Source organism: Ambystoma mexicanum, chromosome 9 (assembly GCF_040938575.1).
Source record: "Ambystoma mexicanum isolate Mex_15411 chromosome 9, UKY_AmexF1_1, whole genome shotgun sequence".
Lineage (NCBI taxonomy): Eukaryota > Metazoa > Chordata > Amphibia > Caudata > Ambystomatidae > Ambystoma > Ambystoma mexicanum.
Window position 1 is genome coordinate 133,302,086 of NC_090931.1, and position 25,572 is coordinate 133,327,657.

Consider the following 25,572-nt stretch of genomic DNA (forward strand, 5'->3'; position numbering starts at 1 on the left):
GACGCCCGCTGGCCAAGCCGGGGTGCCCTAATCAAAGAACTATTACAAGGAGGGTGAAGGGGCAAAATAACTCTGATTTTGAATACCGAACTGATGTAAAACTGACTAATAATCTATTTGAAAACCACGCTGATGTAAAGAGAAGGGGGTGGAAAAGTAAGAACTTGACAAACAGACCAGAAAGGTGTGATTGTATTTATGTGGGTCAGAATAAAGACCAGTAACAAGAGGGCAATATACAAAGAAACCAAAAGAAACTATTGCCAAAGCCAAAATAGAATCCCACTTAGGCAAGTTAATAAGAAGCAACATAGCCAAAACCAAAAGGAGGTAATTAAGAGACCTAATGTTTGTAAAACATACTGCCCATATGAAAAGGAGGTCATAAGAGGAACTGGCTCAAACCCATATTGCCAAAGCCAAATAAGTGTAAAAGTGGGAGAGAACTATTGTAAGCATTTGGTTAATGTGGAAGTGGGGGAAACAAGAGTGGCAGGAGGGCTATCCTTCCGACAGGAGATATTCAGGAGGTGTGGAACAGACCCTGCATTGTGTGATGCAAACAGATGAGTTTAACGCGTAGCACCAGTATGTTTCTTGTTTTCCCAGTAAGAATACGTACACCTGATGTTGTGGAGCAAAAGACATTGTTAACTTGTTGGTAGCGAACCGTTACTACAGAAGTACACAGTTAGTAGTTTTATTCTATCCTGGCAGGAGGGTACACCAGAACAGAGCACCTTGTAGTAGTAGGCCTGGCAGGTGAGTGGACCAGGTGGAAGTCAATGAAGTACTGCGGCGCGGTGGGTAAACGTTGTGAAGAAGTCGCAGAACAAAGAAGATATTTGTGAATCATTACAGAATCATCCTGACAAACTACCACTGAACCAAGTGTGTGAACTGATGTAGAATTATCTAACATTGTCAAAACAAGTGTTTTGTGAACTGTTGCAGAATAATCTTGACAAAGACAAATTCTGTTGATCTTAATGAACTATGGAAGTACTCTTGGTTTATGAGGAGTTGTTTTGAGCTCTTTATCACAAGTGGAAAAGAGTAAAACCTTGTTGATGAGAAGTTGTTTCAAGCTTTCTGTAACATGTGGAAAGAGGAAACCATTGTTGAACAATTCCGAACTGCTGGTTGAAGTCAAGTTGGAACAAACAGACCTGTATTGGAACTTTGTTATAGGACAGGATTTCCTGATCCTTTTGGAACTGTTGAACATAATCCTGCGTGAATGTGGGGAAGGGGAATTCACCCAGATAAGGAGAAATAGTTATAAGAATTTGAAAGGATCTGATGTGTTATATTTGAACTGCCACCTCGTTGATTTGTTGTATGTACAAGTGTGATGGACAGAAACCTTTTGTCAAAGTTTTTCATTTAGTTTATTTTAGGCAGATAAATCCTCATCAGGGTAGGGACAGTGAGGCATTTATCCAATCTTTTGAGTTAATAAAAGGGCATATTTTTTAAAATTCTTCACAAAGTTGTCCACCTCACATTTCTGACCCCTCACACCTAATACATCTTCTAAGCATAATAAACAGGTTGTAGTCCTGGAATTTAGGATTCCAATTCCAAGTATCTTCTGGGTGCATTTATCAGCAAACCCCATAAATCTTTTGACAGCCAAAAGGCTAACAGTATAGATCCTCTAGGTGTGTAGCCAGGTGGGGTACAATGGACAGGAACCCAGTGCGTATTTCATGCCCTGGGTAGTCTATCCTAAAAATGTCTTGAGTAATATACAGACTACCCTCAAAACTGTCAGGAGCTTTATACGGGTGTTAGGGAGAATTCTCTGTTTAGGCTGAATTTCCTAACCTAGTGAGTCCCCCAGCAGCTTTGCTGCATTTCTTGGGTTTCTTTTTTTCTCCTGCCAAGAGTGAGACTCTTTTACCCTCACTCTTGGACATGATTTGAGTGTGCTTCCTTGACTCTAGATGTGTTTAATGGGCTACGGGGTCTTTTACTCCATAGGGCTTCATATGTTTGTGATATGTGTTACACAGCACCCTCAGTGCCGTAACAGGGGTGTCCTAGAGACCCCCAAACAGACTCCATACCCTGGGACTGACTACTGTCTCCCAGGACATGTAAAGTCACCATTGACTTTACCAGTCTTAAATTCTCAACAGAACCAGTACAAGCCATCTTATTGTGGACGTACTGGTCGGGGCAATTCGATTGCCCTGGGGTCTGTTGTTCGAGGGGGCACGTCTCCGTCCCCCCTGATCGAGTTTTGGCTGGTGGCAGTGGATACTACTTGTTATATTCGACTGCGAATATTTCTCTATGGGATTTTCCCATTGTTCGAGGCAAATACTTTTTACCATAGCCTCGGACATACCGCCGTTTTATTTAATTATTATTAATTCTCCGGTTGGTAGTTTTTGCCGAAACTCGGTTCTAAAATGGCGTATGTGTTCGCTTCTGTGACTCTATCCCGAAGTTGAGCCCTTTGTTCCACTTTTGGCGGGCTTCTACACAGAAGCCCTCCAAAGTGGTGCCATTCCATCTGGGTACCACAGGGGGTGTGGGAGGGGGGTTTTAGGTACCCTGGACTGAGTTGCCTTACCAACTCATGTCGCACTCTGGTGTGATTGGCCCAAGTGGTGAGCCGCCCCGCTCACCACTTAGCATGTTTGAGTGACAGCTAGGCTGAATGAATGGGGGTTTGCTGCATAAAAGCAGGGTCTTTGGGACTGGTTCTTCAGAAGTCACCACAGGACCTAAGACTCCGACGAGGGAGCTGCTGAGCCGACCTGCAACGACACCACCGGTGGAGCCCTGCTGAACCGACTCTTCACTCCCAACGACAGAGGAGATCTCCAGCCCGGAGAGTCTTCTTCCTTTGATTGGTGGGGATAACCAGTTTGTCTTCCTTTTTCGCTTCCTGGAACATCTCGTGGCCGTCCTACCTGTGCCAAGCACTCTTGGTAGCCGGAATACCACGTTTTTACCGCAACCGCGAACAAAGGGTTGTACCCTGTGGCTGGGTAACTCCACGGCTGGCCTCATCCCTGGCAGTGCAACAACCTTCATCTTTCCTCTTCGTTGAGCCCTTCTCTTCCTCGAGAAGACGCTGCGACTTGCAACCACTGCCAGGAACATCTGCCCCTGCTGGAGGATCCTTTCCACTTAAGGTACTGTGTTCTGCCCGGCTTCCCTTGCAACCGATTGTACGAGGTAGTTTTAGCCCTCGCCTCTCGATCCTGGTTAGCCTGGGACACCCTAACTAATCTTTTCTGAAAAGTTCACTTCCTTCTTTAAGAACTATTTGCAAGACTTTTTGACTCTGTCTAACCGTGTGATCCTGGACACATTTGTGCCTATCTCTCTCTAAGAGCGGGCCCGGCCTTTGGACTTTGGCCCACCGATAGACTCTGCCTTTCTTGCCTTGCTCTAAACGTTCTAAAGTCTTGTGTGCTTTCCAAAATCTCTGCCTTTTCCCTCCCGATTCGTTAACTTATTAGAGTGCCATCTTTAGTTAAGCGCTCACCTCTCTGGAAATAAGTGGTGTTAACGAAGACTTGTCTGATAGGGAATTTGTGGAGTACATAGTAATAGTAACAGTGTTTTTGAAGTGGTTTACAATATTAGTGCTGGAGTGTGTCTTTTTAAATAATTATATACCTTTTGATACCAAAGCTCTTGTCCGTGTTTGCTTGTGCTATTGTATCTCAGTGCCTATTGTGTATACTTTACCTACTGCCTAACTCTTCTTAAGGGAAGTCTGACTGCTCAGCCACACCTACCAACAGTGAATTTGTGTGGTGCAGACTGCTACCAAGTGGGTTTACTGCTAACACCTGTAGTCCTAAATCTTTTGCAGTGTTCCCAAAGGGAACTGCACAGGTTTCTGCCTAACAGGAAGCATGTGCACACCAGGCTGAGAGAAGGCGGCCAATTGGGCTGTTGTGTGTTAGTGTACACTGAGTGGGTTGTGGATTGAGTGTGTGGGATGGGTCACCGCAACAAAGGGTGGCATCCACCTGTAGGTTTATGTACACAGTACGTTTTGATGTGTGTACGGTGGGCCGCCCTGGAGGCATTCGGATCAGGTGTTATGGAGGGCCCGGTGAGTGATGTGCATGGCTTTAAAGGTTGTCTGTTGGTCGATAGGGAGCCAGTGTAGTACTCTTGAGTGTGGGCTGTGTTCTCTTGGTGAAAGGACAAGGAGGAGATGGGCAGCGGACCTCCAAATTCTTTGGCGCTTCCAGAGCTGGTGGTTGTTTAATGGGGGTGCACCAACGACGGACAAATCATGGTTTGCAATGTTGCTATAAAGATGTGCCAGGTGGTTCAGTTCACTTGTTATTTTGTGTGTCTCGGCCCAATGCCAGAACCCCATTCACTGCAACAGAATCCAGGAGAAACCATTTGTAACTGACCAACTGAAATGCAAGATTCTGTGAAATTTAGGAAATTGTCTTTAAGGAAGAATTTGAGAGTGACACTGGGTCAATTGACTGCATTATGGGAAAGCTTGGTCACAACGCTAGTATCAACGAGATTGTTAAACAGCCACAGACTCCCCCGAGTTATGGGAGGCTTGGACGATCTGTAGATGGCAAGTTTTTCTTCAAATGTTGATGTCACCTTTTTCTGGGCACAAACAAAATCTCTTCTTACATTTGCACCCGCCTTTCACTCTAGTCCCCTCTGCTGTTATTTCTCAGGCTTCTTCCATAAACCACGGAACGGAGGGCACAGGATGCCGTTTGAAATACCTTTTCTCCAGGGTATATATCTCAGATTGCACACATACAAACTTTTTCTACGATGCTTGTTTTTATGCAATAATTATTTTGATTTGGAAATGTGCCCCTCCACGCCATATCCAAGGATTCCAACTATTTCAGTGAGCTGGTCTAGCAGGAATAAGGATGCCAGGTACAGGAATCTACCAAGAACAGTGGGCGACCAATCCTCATCTATGCTGAAGAAACACACTGTATATGGTCCTTGTGTGTGTATGCAAAGGGTTTATAGAGCGTATGCAAACTTAGCTGGCAAGCAACTTAGCGATGTACATCGGGACACACCAAGGGGTTTACAGATAGGGGCAGGAATGGGTGGGATGAGCAGGGGGAGGAGGGACGTTGAAGCAGAACTAGGGTGGAATGGAGTGACCTGAACTGTAAAGGTGGAGGGGGACAGACTAATCTACATTGGTCAATTGTCCTAGAAACCAGCTCATTACAGTATCATTGAATTGGATTAGAGACTTTATAAAGCGCCAAAACAATCTGCCAAAAGGGGGCGCTTAAGAGTCCCAAGAGGGGATTTTTGGTGCTAGCATTAGGGATGTTTGGGTCCAAATGAGACGTATGCCTCCTCCGAGGCAAGCATTAGGCGGTGCAGGGAAGCACAACATGAAGGAGGCGCCCTTGGACTTGTCTGCTTATGGTGTACAAGAGAGTCAGTCTTCGGTAAAGAAGGGTGCTTTGTACACATGAAAGGGGTGCAGTGCACTGCTTGTACCCAGTGAGGGTACCTTGATATGCTTGGCACCAGAAAGCGACTAATCACGGCTATCAAATGAATCGCTGTTGGAGATACTGGTCCTCATTTGTTCTTGGTGGAAAATCCAACCAACCTGTTCTAGTTGTAACTGGAACCATTTGGAGTCATGTGAATTGTTGGGCTTCGTATACCCTGCCACAGAGACACAAGAGTGGATTCCAGGTCCACTCCACATAGGAACTGGTGGTTGTTTAATGGGGGTGCACCATGGATCCAAAAAAACTAGAGATCATGATCAAGCGAGCAGGGCAGAATAATAGGTTTGAGTACAGATCGTGCGTGTTACTTCCAGGCTTGTGCAAATGTTTCGTGTACGTTTTAACCTTGCTCTCCCTTTGACCTTCTTTCCTGCTAGACCAGTACATAGGTGACAGGGACAGAGGGGGTGCAAACAGGCAAGAATTCCGGGGGGTGGTGTGCCAACCCTTCACATTTTGGGAGAGGGGCTAACTTCAGAGACGTGGGGGAGGGGCAAATCTAATTGTGTGGGGACATCGAACTTCCTTACACATTCACATGAGACTATTCTAGTGCAGATTCAATGTTACAAGCAGTTAACTCTGTATAGGTCTGAAAGCTCCCACTTAAGGACTGCTTTGAGAATGAGCCCCGTCTGGCATGCAAGTACTTATTCCCCACATCACAATTTCAATTGCCTAAAAATGTATGCTTATGAATGCATTTAACAACAATTAAATCCTTTACCCAAGTGTCGGGCCTTTGTTAACTGTGCACCATTTCTTGTCGGCGTCCTATGCTACCCTGGTATTACCCAAATTGACCTTTTCGTCCTAATTGACCTTCTGCACAATTGACCTTTACCTTTATTTTACTTTAATATACGTGTGGGGTGGGTTTAGGGTATTAATATAATGAGATTGGGTAGGGGGTTGCAGGGTTTTTTGGATTGAGTGGGGAGTTGCGGGGGTTCCCCCCACATATATGTCCTAATTGACCTTCATTTCACGATCAATTGTGAAAAGGTCAATTCTCCCGCGATCAATTGTGAAAAGGTAAATTGGTATACATCCGCTGCCCTGCCATGGCTCTGTACTTCAGCCAGGTCAAGCCAACACAACACCAAAATTTCACGGGAGGGCTAAAGCCCAATCTGCTCAATGGTCATTGCACCACTTCTGGGGAAGAGCAAAACCTCTCACCACAACCTGGGACAATAAACTGTGTAATGTACAACGCATTTCATTTTTCAGTCAGTCCTCCTTTGTGCCATCCTTGCCCAACCGCAGAGGCTGCCTTTCAGATCTTAAAGGTTCAGATCCCAGCAGAGATTTCTACTACGTAGGGGTTAGGGTAGGGGGTGGGGAGGGGAATTGCATACCTCTCACCCCTTTGTGTCCCCAAGGCGGGTGATAAAAAGATTGTTTTTGGTGGGCGAGTTCCCATTGAAGTTAGGACCTTGATGGGTGAAGGAGCAGATTCCATGGCAGGTCACAGGCGACACTAGCCAAAAGCATGCAACTGGAAAAAGTCAACCCGAGAGAGGGAGCGTCATATGTCCATGACTGATGCATAATCAGATCTCACTCCATGAAAGCCTTACAAAAATTAAACTTTGTGTTTTGATCCTCTTTTGGGGCCTGGCATGCTTTCCAGCTGAGCAAGCGAGGTGCTGGTGCGCATGTGCCATTCTATTACAGCTCAGTAAGCAAAGTGCTACAGGCGATGATATAATTGGCTCACGCTCAATGCAGTTCTAAAACACGTGCCAGGAAGGCACATTTCTTTGAGGCTGCGCTTGATGTTGCATTGTTTTTCAATACTTGGATGTTTTTGTACCGTAATATGTGCAATGATTCATAGGATATTGAATATTTTTTCCATACGCGGTAGTGGAGATTTGCTGGCATAAGTACTACCTGCCAAACATTCCATGCTGTAGGTATCTTTGCAAAGTAGGGTGAATAAAGGATTTACACGGCACAGAATGTGATGCAGTGCTTTCTGGGAGGATGGGAGGGACAGGGGTGTCAGGAGAACTCCCCTGGATAAAGCCACTAGGAAGTCAGTTCCCTGGAGGTGTCAGGGTGTGTTCAGCTGTGCCTATAATGAAATGTGGATGAATTAATTGGCAACATCACACATTAGGCAAAAAAACACTTGGGACCAGATTATAGAAACTTTGCACAGATGCAAGTGTGAAATTGCCTGGTATTCGCACTACATCAAAGTTTGCACCATTTCTAAAAACACTGGGACATTAGAAAACCATTGCACCATGACAAATGCAGTTTGGCATGTTACAAGCACCAGGGGAAAAAAATTGCTCTAGTGCACTTCATTAGCCAGGGGTGTAGAGCGCACAGTCCGCTTCAAGATGGCCGCCCAGCCTACATGCTGGCCTACCAGTCATTTTGGTTATGTGGACATGTACATATATCTAAGTTCGCGTTTCAGGCTGACGGGTCGTCTGGCTCATCACAGATGCGGGAAGCTGTCAGAGCAACATTGGTGGCTCGGAACACTTAACACATGCTCTAAAAGCTAGGATAGTTACGCGACCCCCAGCTAGAACTTGGCTTACATATGTTGATGCATCGTTTGACCGTTAAGTAAGGTCTGCGGGGGCCGTGTGTAACGAGGGCTATTCACACATTATTACAGGCACCGAGCTCCAGTCTCACTGACAGTAGGATATCGAGGGTGATTTGACTGACGTGCAGCACGGACGTTTTCGTTACGCATGGTCGACATTTCATTGGAGGTACGTGTGGTAACGTGTTATTGAGGGTGCTATGATGATTTAGCCTCACTGTCGCCCGTGCGGTTTCTCACTGAGCGTTATATTTGATATTTACAGTTCGTATTGTATAAAGCTACACCCAATCTGGTTATGGATTTGATGTTAGCTAGAAATTCCTGCTCGTAACCTATAAGCATTGGGGATATTTATTTTATTTTGCATTTTTAAAGCGCTCACACAGCCCACGGGCATCAAGGCGCTGTTACAGGAATTTTTCGTTTTTTAGTTGCGTAATAGTTTTGTCTTATTTGCGTATTTATAACACGCTCAAATACCCAGAAGTTTCTAAGGATCAAACCTGTATTGCTTTGTGTCGTCTTGCTTCCAAGGTGAGCACATTGCTGCTGAGCTATCCTCCCGGGACAATATGTATGTGGTACATAAGTTTGAGTGACAATTTGTTCAGATAACCCTCTGAATACATGGGTATAACTTTAAGTGGCGTCTTTGCCCACTGGCATATTAAGGTGCTTGCACTGTATTCACCTTGGAACAGCGAAACCCATGGGCATATCTCCAGGAGGTAGTTGGAGATTATTGCATGAGGGATTGATGGTGGTCCTCACCCATATAGGCTCACAGGCAATCGGATGGTGATGGGAAACCATGCGCCTCTGAGCATCTTTGGAATGAAAAATTGGCCTCACCATCTAGTGATAAAAGTAGTTTGTAAACCTGTGGCATGTTGAACTTTAAGATTACTGGCTCGTTGGGAGTTAATATTTGTAAACTATCAGTATTAATAAAATAATGGAAGGTGTGGGTGGTCGAATAAACAGATGACCATTAAAGAAAACCTTGTAACAGATCATTGGTGGACATTTCTGGATCAAATGTTTCATTGAACATTACTGTATGTAGATTGAAATGACTTGGCAGGGTTTCCAGCTTGGTGTGCACGGGAAGGTGGTGTCCATAGATTGGGCACTTTCTACGTATATATTAGCAGCTTCGTGTCACAGTTGCAATTCCTCCCATGCACCTAAGTTTGTGTCATGTACTTTAACATTTTTTCTTTGCATCATTTGTAATAATTGCATTGTTGAATATTTCTCTTTATCAAACCCTGCTCCTTTGCAAGAACTCGGTAGACCCTAGTCGGTGCTGCCGCATTTGCACTAGTAGGACCAACTACTCGAGGTTGCATGCCTCAAGCGTCCATGGACTGCCCAGTGGACCGACAAGCTCCCACATTGGGCTACCTCGCCAGGGTTGTCGCCGTTGCACATTCAAGCCTGGAACTTTGGTGGTCCCAGAAGAAGCCCGGTCTCAGAGGTGTGTGTGTTTTAAATGCCAATGCACTGATGTGCTCTTAGAAGTGAACAGTGCGGCAGTAGGTAGACAGACCCAAGAATAGAGAAAAGGTCAGTGGAACAATTAAAGAGGAAGTAGGAGACTGTCTTAGTTCAGCGTTTATGGAAAACCAGGAGCTTGAACTGGGTAAACAAGGTGGGTCTTAAGAAAATTATGCAGGTTTTTCAGGATAGCCCTCATTAATATTCATGAGAAAATCTGTGCATACATGTAGAATCATTGTATGCAAATGTCTCATGAATATGGAGGGTATCCTGAAAAAAACAAACATCTGTCCAGCTCTCAACTAGAACATACCATAAACTAGCTCCAAGAGGACACCAAAACGGATGATGGCACATTATACAAGACCCCTTTACAAAAATCCACAAAGAGCCCTCTCCAGTCTGCAAAGCACAATAAAGTAGTTCTTATACATCCATAATTTTCCATGCAATTAGTGGAGACTTTGCTCTTGAATTGCAGTAGGAAAGGGCTAGAAACTGTCCAGGAGAAACCCTTTGCAGAACCAGCAAACTGTGCAAGAGACAGAGAAATTACCTCACCATAATGTTCTTTCTATGGATTCTTCTCCCGCAGATTCCTCATTATAGATGTTCATCTCCAGCTTTGCTGCTCGAAAACCTTTCACCAGGGGGCATAGTGCACCGTGACTCGGCAGCCAATCATCGATCCTTCTTATCTGGCTCTCGATTGTCTGCTCCGGACATGGCATCAGAGAGATATATATATATATATATACACATACACATATACATATATACACACACATCATGTCACTACGCTCCACATATCAGTTCCTGTAACTTTTTCCCCTTAGGATTGAATGCTGCAGAAGAAAAACCACAGGAGAAGGGCTAACCAGCCATTAGAACATTAACAAGGGTTATGATGAGGAATCTGCATGAGAAGAATCCATCGAGAGAACATTGCGGTAAGGTACTTTCTCCTTCAATCGATAGCTTTTCTCCTGCAGATTCCTCATCATGATAGACTCCCCAAGCAGTTAGGATAATGGAGGAGAGCAGAAAGATTTAAATCTGAAGACTCTGCAAAACTGCCCTACCAAACCTAGCATCAGCTCCCCGTGCAACATCCAGGGCATAGTGCTTGGTAAAGGTATTTAAATATGACCAAGGGGCAGCCCAGCAAATATCCCTAGCAGGGACCCCCCCCCCCTTTGGAGGGCCATAGATGCCGAGACCCCTCTGGTCGAGTGAGCCCTGCTGGAAGCTCCTTGCCTGCCAATTGGTATCACTCGGCTATGCACAGGATAATCCACCGTGACATGGTTTGTTTAGTGATGCCAAGGCCTTTTCTAGACAAGGAATGGGCTACAAACAACTGGTCTGATTTCCTAAACTCAGCTGTACGAACGACATTGAAAGTTAACGTCCTCTTAGGATCAAGGTGATGTAAACGCTCCTCCTCCTTCAAGGGATGCGGAGGAGGGTAAAAGACAGGTAAGTCAATAGACTGGGACTGAGGGAAGTCTGAAACTACCTTAGGAAAGAACCCTGGCCTGACTTTAAGAGACTTTCTCATGAAAGAATTTCAGGAATGGAGGTTTGCAGCACAAGGCTGACAGTTCGCTAACCCTTCTGGCAGACATGATTAGGACCAGAACCGCTGTTTTAAGGGACAACAGCCGCAAGAACATGAATGCATAGGCTCAAATGTAGCCGCCATTAAAAACTTAAAAACCAGAATAAGATCCCAATCTGGGACAACAAAGGTTGTTGGCGGAAACTTGTTGAGAAGGCCCTTCATCAACTGGGCCATGACCGGCATGGTGAAAAATCAACCTTGGTCTGGGGATCCCTTAAACAGACGGGGCTGCCAAATACCCTTTCACTGTGGCAACCCGAAGGCCTGAAGAGGCCAGTGACAAAAGGAACTCCATTACCATGGTGGTGGGGCAAGAGATATGGTTAGTCTTGCGTTCCCTGTAACACGCCTCAAATCTTCTCCACCAGCACACATGCAGAGGTCTAGTAGAAGGTCTGCGTGCAGCCAGCAGTACCTCCAGCACCTCCTCCGAGAGGCCCCAGTCATACTTCATCCTCTCTAGAGCTACGAATGTAGGTTGAGTGAGTCTGGAGCAGCTCCCGACCTTCTGACTGGGTGAGGAAATTCAGACGCCGAGGCAACTTGTGAGGCGGACAAATCAAGATCACAGTACCATGTTCTCCTTGCCCAATCAAGGGCAATCAATATCATGGATGCTCGAAATCTCTTCAACCTCATGAGAACCCAAGGAATGACGGGAATCGGAGGGACGGCATAGAGGAGAGGGACGGTCCAATCCACCAGAAACACGTACCCTGGTGTACCATTCGCTGGGAATTCCCCTCGTGTAAAACAGTTTGCACTTCCTGGACTACCTGTTGGACTACGCAATCGTTTGAGACCGTGCTCTGCCTGCTCAGAGCATCAGATAAGCTACAAAGGAGCAATGGGTGGTCCTGTTTTTTCGGGGGCTGTGTGGATGAGGACCAAGTAATGTAGTGAACAAACAGGTTCCACAAAACAGCTACCCACCTTCCCACGCACCAGGCGTGAATGTCCACACTAAGCAAAAGCTAGAGATCTGTCTCAATTTAGACAGGTACAAAATCTCATAAAATACATATTTTAATTGTTATATACAAAATGTCTTCATCAACATACTAAAACACATAAAACATTATTTGATGTTAACTAAAAATATTAATCACAAAACACATTACTGCCACAAAAAACAATCTTATGATAGAGATAGAAGTGAGGTTAGTATTAGAGAGCGAGCGGTATAATAATTTACTGACCCTCTCAATTTATTTATGATCTTGTGTGTCAACACTTGATTGTGTTTCTGGATCCACGGGGATGACACGTGCTTAGATGAATCTAATTAACTTGTTCCTTTGGACCCGTCTTCAGGACACTCTTCAGTGGTAAAACATGATCAAATTTGACGTGCTGTACAACATATATTCCTATTTACATGCCGTACTATAAAAAACAAAAAATAGTGTACCATTATCTTGTCTCTATTTATTGCGTGGTGGATCTATATCACTAACCTTCAATTTCTTTTTGCCGTGTGAGATATAATTTCTTGGTGAAGTAGCAATGCAGTCGCCCAATAAGTGTAATTTATTACACACTACAAGGGAAACAATACAAATGTGCGTTTACTTTTTACACTTCAGCGTTCTACTATGGGGCTTAAGTGGGTCATTTTATTTGTGTCTAATCCCAACTTTAGCCGTGCTATTGTTCATTTTTATCTATATATTGAAATGTTTCAATCTTCCAGAAAAAGCATTTAATTTTTTTTGGTACAATTAAAGTATGTATTTTGAGATTTTGTACCTCTAAATAAATTGACAGTTCTCTATATATTTTGCTTAGTGTGGACATTCACACCTGGTGCGTGGGAAGGTGGGTAGCTGTTTTGTGGAACCTGTTTGTTCTCTGCTCAGAGCATCAGCCAAGGTGTTCTGTCCCCGCCAGATGAACTGCCCAGACCGAGATGTGGTTCTCTCTCTCAAACAGAACGAAAGCTGAATTGCCTCTGTGCAGAGTGGGCGAGAGTGCATGCTGCCCTGCTTGTTGAAGTAAAGCATGGCCACTGTGTTGTCTGTTAGGACAAGGACATGCTTCCCTCCGAGACATTGCAAAGGCCCTCAGGGCTAAACTGATGGCCCAAACCTCCAGCCTGTTGATATGCCACTTGGCTTCTGATGGAGACCAAAGGCAGCTCACCTGCAATTCCTTGCAGTGGGTGCTCTAACCCTTCAGGGACACATCTGTGGCCAGAAGGGGGTTCCCCTTCCAACAGATTGCTGCGCATGTTCCACCAGCCGAGTCCACAGATTACCTGGCTGGATACCGAAAGGCGATCCGTGAGCGCTCCCAGGTACTAAGACCACTGGTCCCTCAGGAACCATTGGAGGGATCACATACGCAGCCTGGCCTCTGGCACTAGAAAAATACAGGAGGTCACGAGACCCAATAGGCAGAGGAAGGAAGCTGCTGGAAGATGACAGGGTTCTGAAACTCTCTTCCTTGGGAGGAAAGTCCTTCCCTACCCGGGCGACTAGGACTGCTCCGATGAACTGGAGCCGCTGGACTGGCGTCAGATGGGACTTCAAGTTGAGGGAGAAACCCAGCCTGTGCAATAGTAGGCAGGTGTCTTCCAGATGAGAAGACTTGCCCTGCCGAAATCTTTCGGATCAGCCAATCGTCCAGGTATGGAAATACATGGACCCCAGATCTCCTGAGGTGAGCCGCGACCACGGCCTCGACACGGAGGTGAACCCAAAGGGACGCACTTTGAACTGATGGCGTTTGTCTCCAATGAGGATCCCTAGGAACTTCCTGTGCTTTTGGTGTATCGGCACATGGAAATAAGTGTCCTGTATGTCTATGGACACCAGCCAGTCCTGGAGTTAGAGAGCGTGGAGAATCTTTCAACTTCACCATCCCTGAATTTGTCCTTCCTCAGGAACTTGATCAAGGCCCTGAGGTCCAAGATGGGACGGAGACCCCCTGCATTCCTGGGCACAAGGAAGTAACGGGAATACAACCCGACCCTTTCTGATCGGGAGGCACCTCTTCCACGGCACCAGGCTGACAACAGGGCTTCCTGGAGCTCCTATCTTGGTTGGATCGGGGGAGGTGGTCTGTCCGGAGGACTCTTTAGGAAAGGCAGACAACCCCACCAAATCAACTGCAGGGCCCAGGTGTTGGAAGTTATTTCCTGCCACTGGGGCCAATGCCCTGCCAACTGTCCACCAACCGGTGCCTCGTGGGAGGGGAAAATCAAAGCGGCTTAGTGGGCACAGGTGGCCCTGCTGCTTGTTGGCATCTAGAGGCCCTGCTGCCCATTCCAGGATGCGAGAAGCGCCTCTGCCCTTTCCTGGCTTGCAGGAGCTGCACCTTCCTGCAATAGGGCACATAACATCTATAGCCCCCTGAAGCTGAAGGCAGGATTGGCCGGCAGCACCGCTAGGCCCAGATTTAGCAGCCAATTTCGACTGCTTCCATGTCTCCAAGGATTCGTCTCCTTTCTGTCCGCAAACCTTATCACCTTCAAAAGGCATGTCCAGCAATCTGTTTTGGACATTTGTTCAAAAGCCAGAAGTTTTAAGATAAGCTTGGCATCTCATCACAACTGCTGAACCCATTGCTCTGTCAACAGTCTGCTACATCCATGACGATCTGCAACAAATGTTTGGCTACCTCCTTCGAATCCTCCACCAGCTGAAAAAAAAAAAGCCATCCCGCATGGCACCCACTCGGCAGCCTGTTCTACTGCTTTCAATAAGCCAAATGAATATTCGGCAAAACCACAACACATCACGTTAGTGGCCTTGAGCGCCATGCTACCAGAAGTGAATACCTTTCTGGCCAGGGTGTCACTTTTTTTTCCCTTCTGTCTCTGTAGGGAGATTTGAGGTGAATACTGCGGATCTAGTGGTAACAGTGGCCGCCTGAAATCACCAACATTACTGGGGAAGGGTGTGTGGCGAGGAAAGGAGGATCTCCTCTTGCCAGCCTATAATTCCCAGTGAAATTGGCATGCACAGGGGGAATGGTACAAGGGTGCTGCCATAAGGATCTGCAATGGCAGGGTTGAAAGACATTGTTCTCGACTGTGGGGCTCTCACAAAATGTCAGAAAGATCATACCCCTGAAGAGGGACAGAGGATGCCTTGAACCTCAAGGTGTCAACTACCCTGTGAACCAGCTTCCTGAACTACAGACTAGTGTGTATATAGGGCTGCTTTTGCTGTAACTAGTCTGGAGAAGTATCCAGATCACTGGGATCATGTAAACCCTGAGCCAAAGCCATCAAAATCGGCCTGGTCGTCAAAATAGTCGACGCCGCCATTGTCCGTGTAAACTGGGTCGACCGTGTCCTCGACTCCGAAGATGGAATGCATGTAATCGAAGAAACCTGATCTAAACAGTGGCACAAATGATTTGTCATCAACTGTTGGCGCCGAAGGCTTGAGGATAGACTTCAAAGCTGAGGGTACTTTCGGCACAGAGGGATGCTCAGGCAACCGAGAGAGGTCGGGGGCCTTGGCCCTATGGCATTCCGGTGACTTTTGCCAGACTGGAACAACACCTGAAGATGCCATCAATGCAGACGATTTAGACAGAGTGGCTGGCTTTGGGTCAGGAGTGCCGCTTTAGCCGCCAAAGCCTGCTGGTCGGGGGTGGGCCAGAGCCGCACCTACAGCCACTTGAGTCTTGAATATTTCCAACATAGAGCTCTTAAAATGCTCCCACTCCTCCCGAGTGGTCGGCGCTGCTGAGGACTTGCCTCATTCCGACATCGAGCCGGACTTGCGTCGATAACGATGGTGCTGCTTCTTCTGCAAGGAATGGTTCCTGAAATGGGACCGCTTGTCTTCTTACGACGTCAGTATTTCCCTTTGATGGGGTGGGGGCCTCAGTCTCAGCCTCAGCCTCCAAGGATCGGACGAGCGACCGCACTGGAGACTTGGCGACAGGTCGGCCCAAAACCCGTTTACCGGGCCTCTTAAGCAGGGATTTCGGCTGCATCTTAATGCACGATACGTAGGCCTCCTTGTCGTGACTAGCACCCAGACACCACAGACCGACGTCACAACGGTCGGTCAGACATTTTGACCTCGCAATCGCAGCATCGCTTAATGCCCGAAACCCAGTGGGACATCACATCAAGGTTTTTGAAGAAAGACATACAAAAGTACAATAATAACATCAAGTAAACTAGTCGTGTTCCCGATGCAGCATGCAAGCGCGTGGAAAACAAGCAACCTATATGTGGGCCGTAGTGAAATGGTATATATGATGCCTGATGCCACGTCCAGAGCCAGCGATCGAGAGCCTGGCAAAACATTTTCCGAGCAGCGACGCTGGAGATTAATATCTATCTTGAGGAATCTGCAGGAGAAAAGCAATCCATTGAGTGGCCAGATACAGGTACATGGACTCCTTCCACAGAGGAAACAAACTGAGGTTGAAATTGTTTGTTTTGGACCACCACCAGAATAGAGCCAATTGAATGACCTGTATTTGATCGCTTGGATACACTTTGGAGAGAAAAGGCATATAAGGAACAGCCCTCCTGCCTAGACAGTATCCCAAGAAATGCCTTACAATGGAAGAGGACAGCCACTCTGGTAAAGTTTACACCACAAGGTGAGGATATTTATGCTCTGCAAACCTTACTTGCTGGGCTTTCAGAATTTAGTCTACCAGCCCAATGTTCCCATAAAATAGGTCCCAAATTGTGATAGTATTACAGTGCAGAAGGCAACACTCCTAATGTGGTATGCGATCAATATATTCATCGATAAATGAATGCAGACATTGATCAACGTCTGAAGGTGCTCCAACTTGAAACTGGCCAATTATAAAGTTAATAGGTAGCAGAAAGGAATCCTTACACCAGGCCTTTGACACTACTTCTTAGCCCTTCACATACAACCTGGCAGCAGTATGCTCCAAACCCCAGGGTGTACTTTCCCTAGTTTTTGAAACAACTGGAATTCTAGGACTCCGGGTGCAGGGTCTTCAAGTCCGGCCTTGGAGATCCCCCAAACATGCCTGGTCTTCAAGATGGCCACTATATAAATAGCTAGCATTAGTATATAAGTTGGATGGCTATCCAGAAAACAGTGGATTTAACTTTAAGAAACCCCTATTCTAGGACCCCGCTTAACAGGTAAACAAAAAAGCAAAGATTGTGACGTGGAGAAGTGGGGAGTGAACATTACTGCTGGTGAACCTTTTAGAACCAGTCACAGTTTTAGCATCTTAAAAGAAAACCCTGGAGGAACAAGATATTGTGACAAAAGTCACAATGCTCAAAGGCAGGCAACGGGGAGAGTGGTGTTGGCTCTTCGGTATTCAAAATGAAAAGTCAGTACAATAAGGAATTGGAAAAATAAAAATCCAAAGAATGAACTTCAAGACGATGAGATGGGATACTCCATTTAAACGCAACCCTAGCTACAGGCAGTTCAGAGAGGGCTCAAAGTGTTGACAAGCAGCAGAATACTAAGAGTTCCTTAGGATTTCTTCCAGTCTATAGTGTTATAGAAGCAGCAAGTTAACTAAAAAGGGAGACCTGTAAAAGGACTATGAAGGGACACAAGCAGCAGCTTGAGTCTGAGGTAAGAGGGGTGACGCTGGACATCTCTAGGATCACTCCAATGCTCTGGAGTGACTTCTTGGAATCAGGAAAGCAATACCTTTTCCCCCCCACAGTGCCTTAGGTTAGGCAAACATTTTCGTACTGGGTGTTCCGCAATGTTGCAGCTTTGGTCCAGACCTCCGGATTCCTTGGTCTGATGACTGAAGGCACGACAATGGCTGGGATGTCTCAGCAGCAGTCTCAAGGGAGGCCCTGTGGCATGACTTTCAGCAACTTCTTGGTTCAGTCTGCGGTTGGTGCCTTTTCTGTAGCACAAACAAAAAACACTGATCGTCCAGTCAATCTTCTTCGCTTCCTGCAGACCCGCACTCTGGTGAGGGGGGTCTGGCCAAGTTGGATCGGATCTCTGGATTGTCCTTTACAGGTTCAGCAAAGATTTGGAGGGATTCAGCCTTTCCACAACGATGCACTTGAAATGGGCAGCCGGTCTCCTGGTATTGGGGTTCCACTTCTCTGGAAACTCCTAGAACCTTGGGAGGTGGCTCAATTCAAAGTTAGTCTTTGGACTGGTTGTCCCCACCAACCAAAGGGAAGGAGTCCTCTTCGGAGCTCCTGTCGCATAGAAAACTGGGTCAGGACAGGAGTGGTTGCTTCACAGTGTTGAAAAGGGTCTGCAGGTGTCTCTGGTCGACTTCTTCTGTTACTTCAGCTTCCAGTGTTCAATTTGTTTTTTCACTCCAGAAGCCCCGCCTTTCATACAGTTCCAGCACACACTATTCTGCAATCTCTGAGCATTTCACAGAAAGGGGCGTTTGGCTGTCCATTCAGGACAGCCACACCCCTTGTGGGAGCTGGTCCTATTCAGGCACTCTGGCAGACAAAAGACAGGAGGTGGAAGACTCCTCCCCCACTTCCTGCCTGCCCAGTCTCTCTGGAGCCAAGGTGGGGCTACCCAAGGGTTCCCTGCCAAAGGCAAAACACACCTCCCAGAATGGTAGAAGAGCTAACAAAGAACAACCACGCTAGTAATGGCGAAAAACAAGGTAAGCCCCAAGTTGGTACTTGGCTGCCCCTATTGTGCACTACCGAGGCTATGGACATAGCCTGCAGTATATAAATGACAACAGTTAGTAGAACACGTCCACTGCCACCAGCCATAACTAAGAATGTCCATGTGACTAAAAAGTCAGGGAGAAGGGGGATACTAGGTATCCCTTTGGCACTCCACTGAAGGTGGTGTGAGCAATCGCTGACTATAGAGTTTTGGGAGAGATACTAGCAGCTCTCTATCCTTATGAGCTGTAGTTACGTTAAGATATAGTAAAAATCTTAAATGAGGACCATAAGGGTCCCCAGCAGCACTGCTCATAAGGAGCTCTGTGCTGCAGTAGTAAATACAAGGATGCCTTTAAGGGCTATGGAGCAGACAGACCTCATAAAAGACAGAGCCCACAAGAATAAATGAGTGGAAAAAGGTTCCACTCATTCCGGATTTAAAGAAAAAGGCCCAGAAGTCCAGCAAAAAGGAGAGGGGATGAAGCAGACAAATGACAAACCTTCCCAACTGTGCTGGACCGACAAAGTAAAAAGGGTAAGACAGACAAGTTGTCCTACTATTCATGGGAACTTTAGTTCACACAAGGAGATGTATTTAAACATATAGAAGTCCAAGGGACTCCTCAGTGACACTGCACAAAGGGTGCTGTGCGTCACTATATAAAAAGTAGATGCCTATGGAGTTCACCAGACTCCATTAAAACAATCTTGGTCAGAGGGGGGGGGGCGGGGGAGGCATGAGAGTGGCAAAAAGGCCCACTCACCCAGGTTAAAATGAAAAAGGTCCCAGATTCCAGCAAAGGGCTGGGGTCTCTAACGTAAAAGGGAATCAGCACAAACGGAAAATTCTCCCTAACAGCGCTTAAACAATTAAGGGGTACCTGAAGTAGCGCTTCAACTAGTTTAGGGTCTCAAGCCATAGGACACAAATAGAATATATTTCTTCATCTGGAGATAAAGGAATTGAGATGGGTGGGAGAGGGGAAGAGTAGAAAACGGGAAAGTACCTTCTATAATAGGGTGAGCTCAGTTATGGTTTAATAGGGTGAGCTCAGTTATGGTTAAGTGCCTACTTTCCAGTTAAAATCCAATCTGAAGACAAAAGATTAAAAAAAAGACAAATCTTTAGAGAGATGCAGACGTCAGTAAGATACTCCACAAGATCTGAACGGCAGATGGAAAGGTTACTCACCTTTTTGTTTATATAGCGCGCCTGGTCAGGCATCTGGGCACATATCATATGTTATAGGTTACAGATAGAGGTAATTTACAGACATAGAATATATAAAAGTACAGTATGGTATGTACAGCCATGATAAATATACAGATACAGCGATATGTGAATGGACTAATATACAATGGTGTTTACCAGTTACATACAAGTAAGATACAGGGTGCAATCCTGATGCGGGTCAGACAAAGCAGCAGGGTATAGTGACAGGATGTCTCAAAAGTCTTGAGCTGTGAGCCACAATTGACTCATCCCTGGACGCACATCCAGCAGTACACACCATCTCCTCCGAGCCGTACATTCTGGCAACTCGTCAAGTCCCCCCTCCACATAACGCCCTCATTTCAATCTTGCAGTGTGCCTTTTTGGGGATTTCTGCACCCGATCCTGTATTTGGTCAGAACTCCTTCTGGATGTTTATTTGGGAACCTCACCACAGGCAGCACACTTCAATTTCCACTATGCAGTTTGGTGGGGAGAGGGCACATACACATCGCACAGTCAGTGGATGCCATGGCAGTCTACACAGGGTTGCAAGCGCAGGGAAAAGCGGAAGGCTACCCAAGTGCTTACTGTTGTTGGGAACAGGAGACCTGGCTGTCTGCCCTGCCACAACTGATGTCTGCGCACTCTAGGGTTTTCTGAAACCGCTACACACCAAACTAGAGTCAAGTGCCAATGCAATTAAGGTTTGTCGCAGCAAAAAAACATTAAAAGGATGCTTAAAAAGTAAGGGGAAGCAATGTTCTTCAGCCAACACTACCAGAGTGCAACCAAAGAAAGAAACAACCAATAGATTCCCAAGGAACCCCTGGAAGAGTGATTGGGCAAGGTCAGAAAACATTATGGCCTAATAGCAGCCACCAGGAATGGAGATACAAAATAAATATTAACACTGAAAAACAGGGCAATTCAGAAAAGGAAGGCTTGCTCCAAAACTCACAGCCATTAATTGTATTGCTTACTTGTCCCCACTTGACCCTCTCCCTTTCACCGTCAGACCAAGTTCAGGTTTTGCATCAACCGAAAAGGGGGTGGAGGGGCAGTCTCAATTCACTCTTCCACAGACAAGGCGTCAGCATACTGAGACTACAGTGGTTATATGCCAAGCATAACGCAAATTATTTGGTTGCAAATTGCACACCTAGAAAGGGCCCAAGTGCTCTTCGGAGCCAGCTTTCCTTTGATCAATCGGACCTGCATTCAGAAAATACTTTTAATTCGACAAATCGGATTCGCCTGAAGAAAACACACCGTATACCTGCCTCAACGATCAATCACTTGTCAGCTAGCACTCATAATATTGGTTTGGAGCAGTCCTACTGGGAAAATGAAATTGGCTCACAAATAGGAGAATGGGTGAAAACATGCAAACACGTTTCAAATGAAAGTGGATTTAGATTTGCGATCTACTACTCAGCAAAGACTCATCCCTTTATATTGGACACCATCAAGAATGAAGGAATGCAAACTCATATGCTCGGATCTATGTTGGACATGCAAAATTAAAAGGAACCAACTTAGACATGCTTTGGGAATTCAATACAATTGAATATTGGGATGTCATACATCGAATGGAAGTCATCACAAATTTTGATATTCCATGATCACCTTTAGTTTGATGTTTGACCCAAGATCCAAAGATCCTACATGTCTCTAGAAAACAAAATACTGGACATACAGAGCGCCGATTGGATCACAGCACATTTTGAAAACAATTGAAAAGCTCAGAAAAAACGATGCATGAAGATTGAACACAAAGAATGGTACTACTATAAGCAAAAGAAACCTTTACAAAGTGATGCTTTGGATGACTGACATATGGGGTCCATTTAATGATCTGTATGCATGAACTGAACATTGGATTGAAATGTATATACTATAATGAACCTCTGTGCCTCTCCCTCCCCTTTTGCTAGCTTTGTGCTCCATTTCTTCCTTTTACTGCTTTTGCGCTCCTATTTCGGCCTCTGCCGCACAGGTTTGATCTGCAACCCCTCCCCTCTGCTCACTCTGTGCACCCGCCTCCATTTTGCTATCTTTGTGCTCCATTTCTCCATTGTGTTACGCTTACGTTGCTGAAGTAGGAAATGTGTTATACCTACCTATGAAAGACAAGCAAAAGCAATGTGTTAGACCAAGATGGATTGTTAGAGGAAATGTTTTACTCTTGAAGAGTTGTCAAGTTCAACACATGAACAACTGAAACAGAAAAGGGATGACTAAACTGAAAAGGACACCGACAGCCCCAGAACCAACAGGGAAGCTCCCACGGCACTTGGACGGGTGACATCAGATAGACTGAAACACAGGTGACACCCATGGAGACGGAGTCAACTATCCCAGCCAATCCGACCAACATCTTCACCCGCCCCTTAGCTGCTACCAGGTACCACAGTGCTATGCAATTGTCGGGATATTGGCAATCACCACACTATTTATTTTATTTATTTATTTATTTGCATTTGTTAAGCGCACTTGCAGCCCATGAGGCATCGAGGCGCCGTTACAGAGGATACACAGATTTAAGATTACATTCGGGTGCAGGGGGCTCTTAGTTACAGGTTAGCAGGCATATAGGCAGTAACAGGTTGAAGTCATACAAAGAGTCTGGTTTTGATAGCCTTGCGAAAGGCTAGGTGTGACTCGATGAGTCTGAGGTGAGGTGGCAGGGCATTCCAGTGCGTGGCTGCTAGGGTGGGGAAACTGGAGCCACCAGCACGCACTTTCCGCGAGGTAGGCCTGACAATGGTGTTGGCGTAGAAAGATCTAAGCGGTCTTGTGGCGGAGTGCCTGGTGATTCTGTTCGTCAGGTAGGGGGGGGCAAGCTCGTGAATGCATTTGTGGGTGATGGCAAGAGTTTTAAAGACAATTCTTTCTTTAACAGGGAGCCAGTGCACTTGCCTTCTGATTTCGGAGATGTGGTCTCTCCTTGCGGTGCCGGTGGCTGCCCTTAGAGCATTGTTTTGGGCTAGCTGAAGTTTGCCGATGTTTTTGTTGGATGTCCCGACGAGAAGGGCGTTACAGTAGTCAAGTCTTGATCCGATGATGGCCCTGGCAATCGTGAGGCTGCTTTGACGGGCCAGGAAAGGCCTGGTTGCGTTGATGACTTTGGTGTAGTAGGCTGAGGAGGCGGCGATGGCATTGACCTGTCACACTAGTTGAGTTGTGACAATGGCAGGTGACTGGCCACAGGAATATGAAGGGAGGACAGGTTGGGCCATGAAAGGGGGGTGGGGGGTGTGGGTGGAGATGGGGGCCAGATGTGAAAGGGATCTGAATGCCAGACAGGCCCAGATCAGGACAGAGGCACATCAGGGGATCCTACACAAGCCCAGCGCCTCAATTCACGATAGAGATGCCAACTAATCAAGTCCACTAACAATTTTCCCCTCTGCATACACCTCTCAAACTCCAAACACAACCACAAACCTACAGCAAAACAAACCGCACAAACTTCACTACACTGCAACAACAAAACAAAGACACAGTCTTGAACAGTACACAATGACTACCGGCCGCAAACACTCCAGGCTCAGCCAACGGACCCACCGGGCTGAGGCCGCCAACAGCACATCACTGCTCTCTTGCACTTTTCCTGCTTCCTCTCACTAACTCACCCTCCCTTCCTCTTTCAGAGCCGCCAGTGCGCCGGGAGACCATTCCCGTGGGGATAGTGCGCGGTACAAATGTCCTTTAACATGAACATGCTTACATTGAAAGTGTAGTTTTAGTAGGCTCATTTCTCTTGAATTTACGATGGCAGCCGTATGGCCAATGTGCACATTAAATTGATCTGGGACTCGCCATTTGTGCTGCATCCATGAGGATAACCGCCTTTCCAGCCCAGATCTATGCTGGTAATCCCTCCATTTCAATCAACACAGCGACAAAGATAAGCTCCATCGGTGCTCTTGGTACATATAAATGCACCCCTTTGGTGAACATGCTGCCGCAGGCACGGCTATCCATCCACTCACAGTAAACTGCAGCTAAGACCCATAACAAACTCCGGGCTAGCTGGCACTTAAGCCTACTTACACCAGACTATGCCTCAACACCCCGACATCAGTATGCAGCAAAGACCTATGACAAATTTGAGCACGCTGGGCACATAGTGAGTGTCTAGCACTCCCACCATCGCCTGACCTCTCGGCACCCATCCACATACCTGTTCCGGGCGAGTTGTTTTTAACCGGAGTAAGGCCAGCCCGCTAAGTCTTATCGTGGCCAAATTCACACACATTCTAAACCTATTCTGTGATCTCCAACACTCTGCTCTTTGGTCCACAAAAGGAGGTCCCACTACCAGCACTTTGAGACTAAAAGGTAAAAAGCACTTTACCAATGAGAACTACAATACAACCTTTGTGTTCTGGCTTGGCTGACCTACTCCCCTCCTACCCCACTAAACCTTAACGTCTACTCAACCTCCTTTCCATTACTTATCATGGATATTGAGGCTGTGATATTTTGATTATTCTAAATACAGTCTCTTGTCACGTAATAAGTTATGTATACAAGTACCTTATCTTCATGTATAGGACTTTAGAATTTAAAATCTTAAAAATAAAAAGTACTAACCCAATTTCAGGCTTGTACCAATAAATCTGTTACTAGGAGGAGTCACCTACGCATCCCTAAAACAAAAGTCACTACCACTTGACCCCCACAAGGTTACCAAGTGCGTTCTTTACATCCCCTTTTCCCAGATGATGCATTTGTGGTCACGGATGTGGTTTTATAGCAGATTTATGAATCGCCTTTTCTGCTCTCCTCTCCGAGGTCCTTAACAGCTTAAAAAAGGTTACAAAATGGAGGACAACCCTAGCATCAATAAGGCTTATAAGCTCCCCTCCTCACACAAGCAGTGGAAGTTTACACCAGAGTTAGGAACATTTTATTTTTGTAAAAATCACCCCTATAAAAAAGCATTGGCAAAGGGAACCATTTTGGCTAGCAATTTGTTCACAGACTACTCAGTGCTTCTAGACGTAACTATTCACACCGTTTTCAAAGCTTTAGTTTGGACTCCCTTTACACCTTTTTTCCACAGAGCTCAGGGGACTGGTCTAACTTTCTAATGAACTGGTAGACATTTGGCGCACGGTTTGCATTTAGAATGGTTCCTATACTATTTGCAATGTCCTGATTCGGAAGTGCTCTTTTAAAACGAGAGGTTATACAGTTGCAATTCGAGCTAGAGGTCCTAACAATTTTGAAACAAAAGAGGTAGACCAATGTAAGCTTGGAAAGGGGACTTTCCAGGTACTGCTATAATGGCACTACAGGGCCATAAAATGGCAACTGCTGGGAAATGGTGACTGGTATTATTTGCCAGAGTATGTCACGGCAGTGCCTGGAAAATGCTGGTCTGATGACTAAACAAAAACAAAAACTCTCGACTTAAACGCTTGTTTTTAACCAGAATTAAATGCATGACCAAGTGGCTGAAGGCACATTGTTTATTAACACATTCATATTACTACAGGAGCTCCTTTACAGCTGTAATTAAGATTTTGCATTGAAAAAACA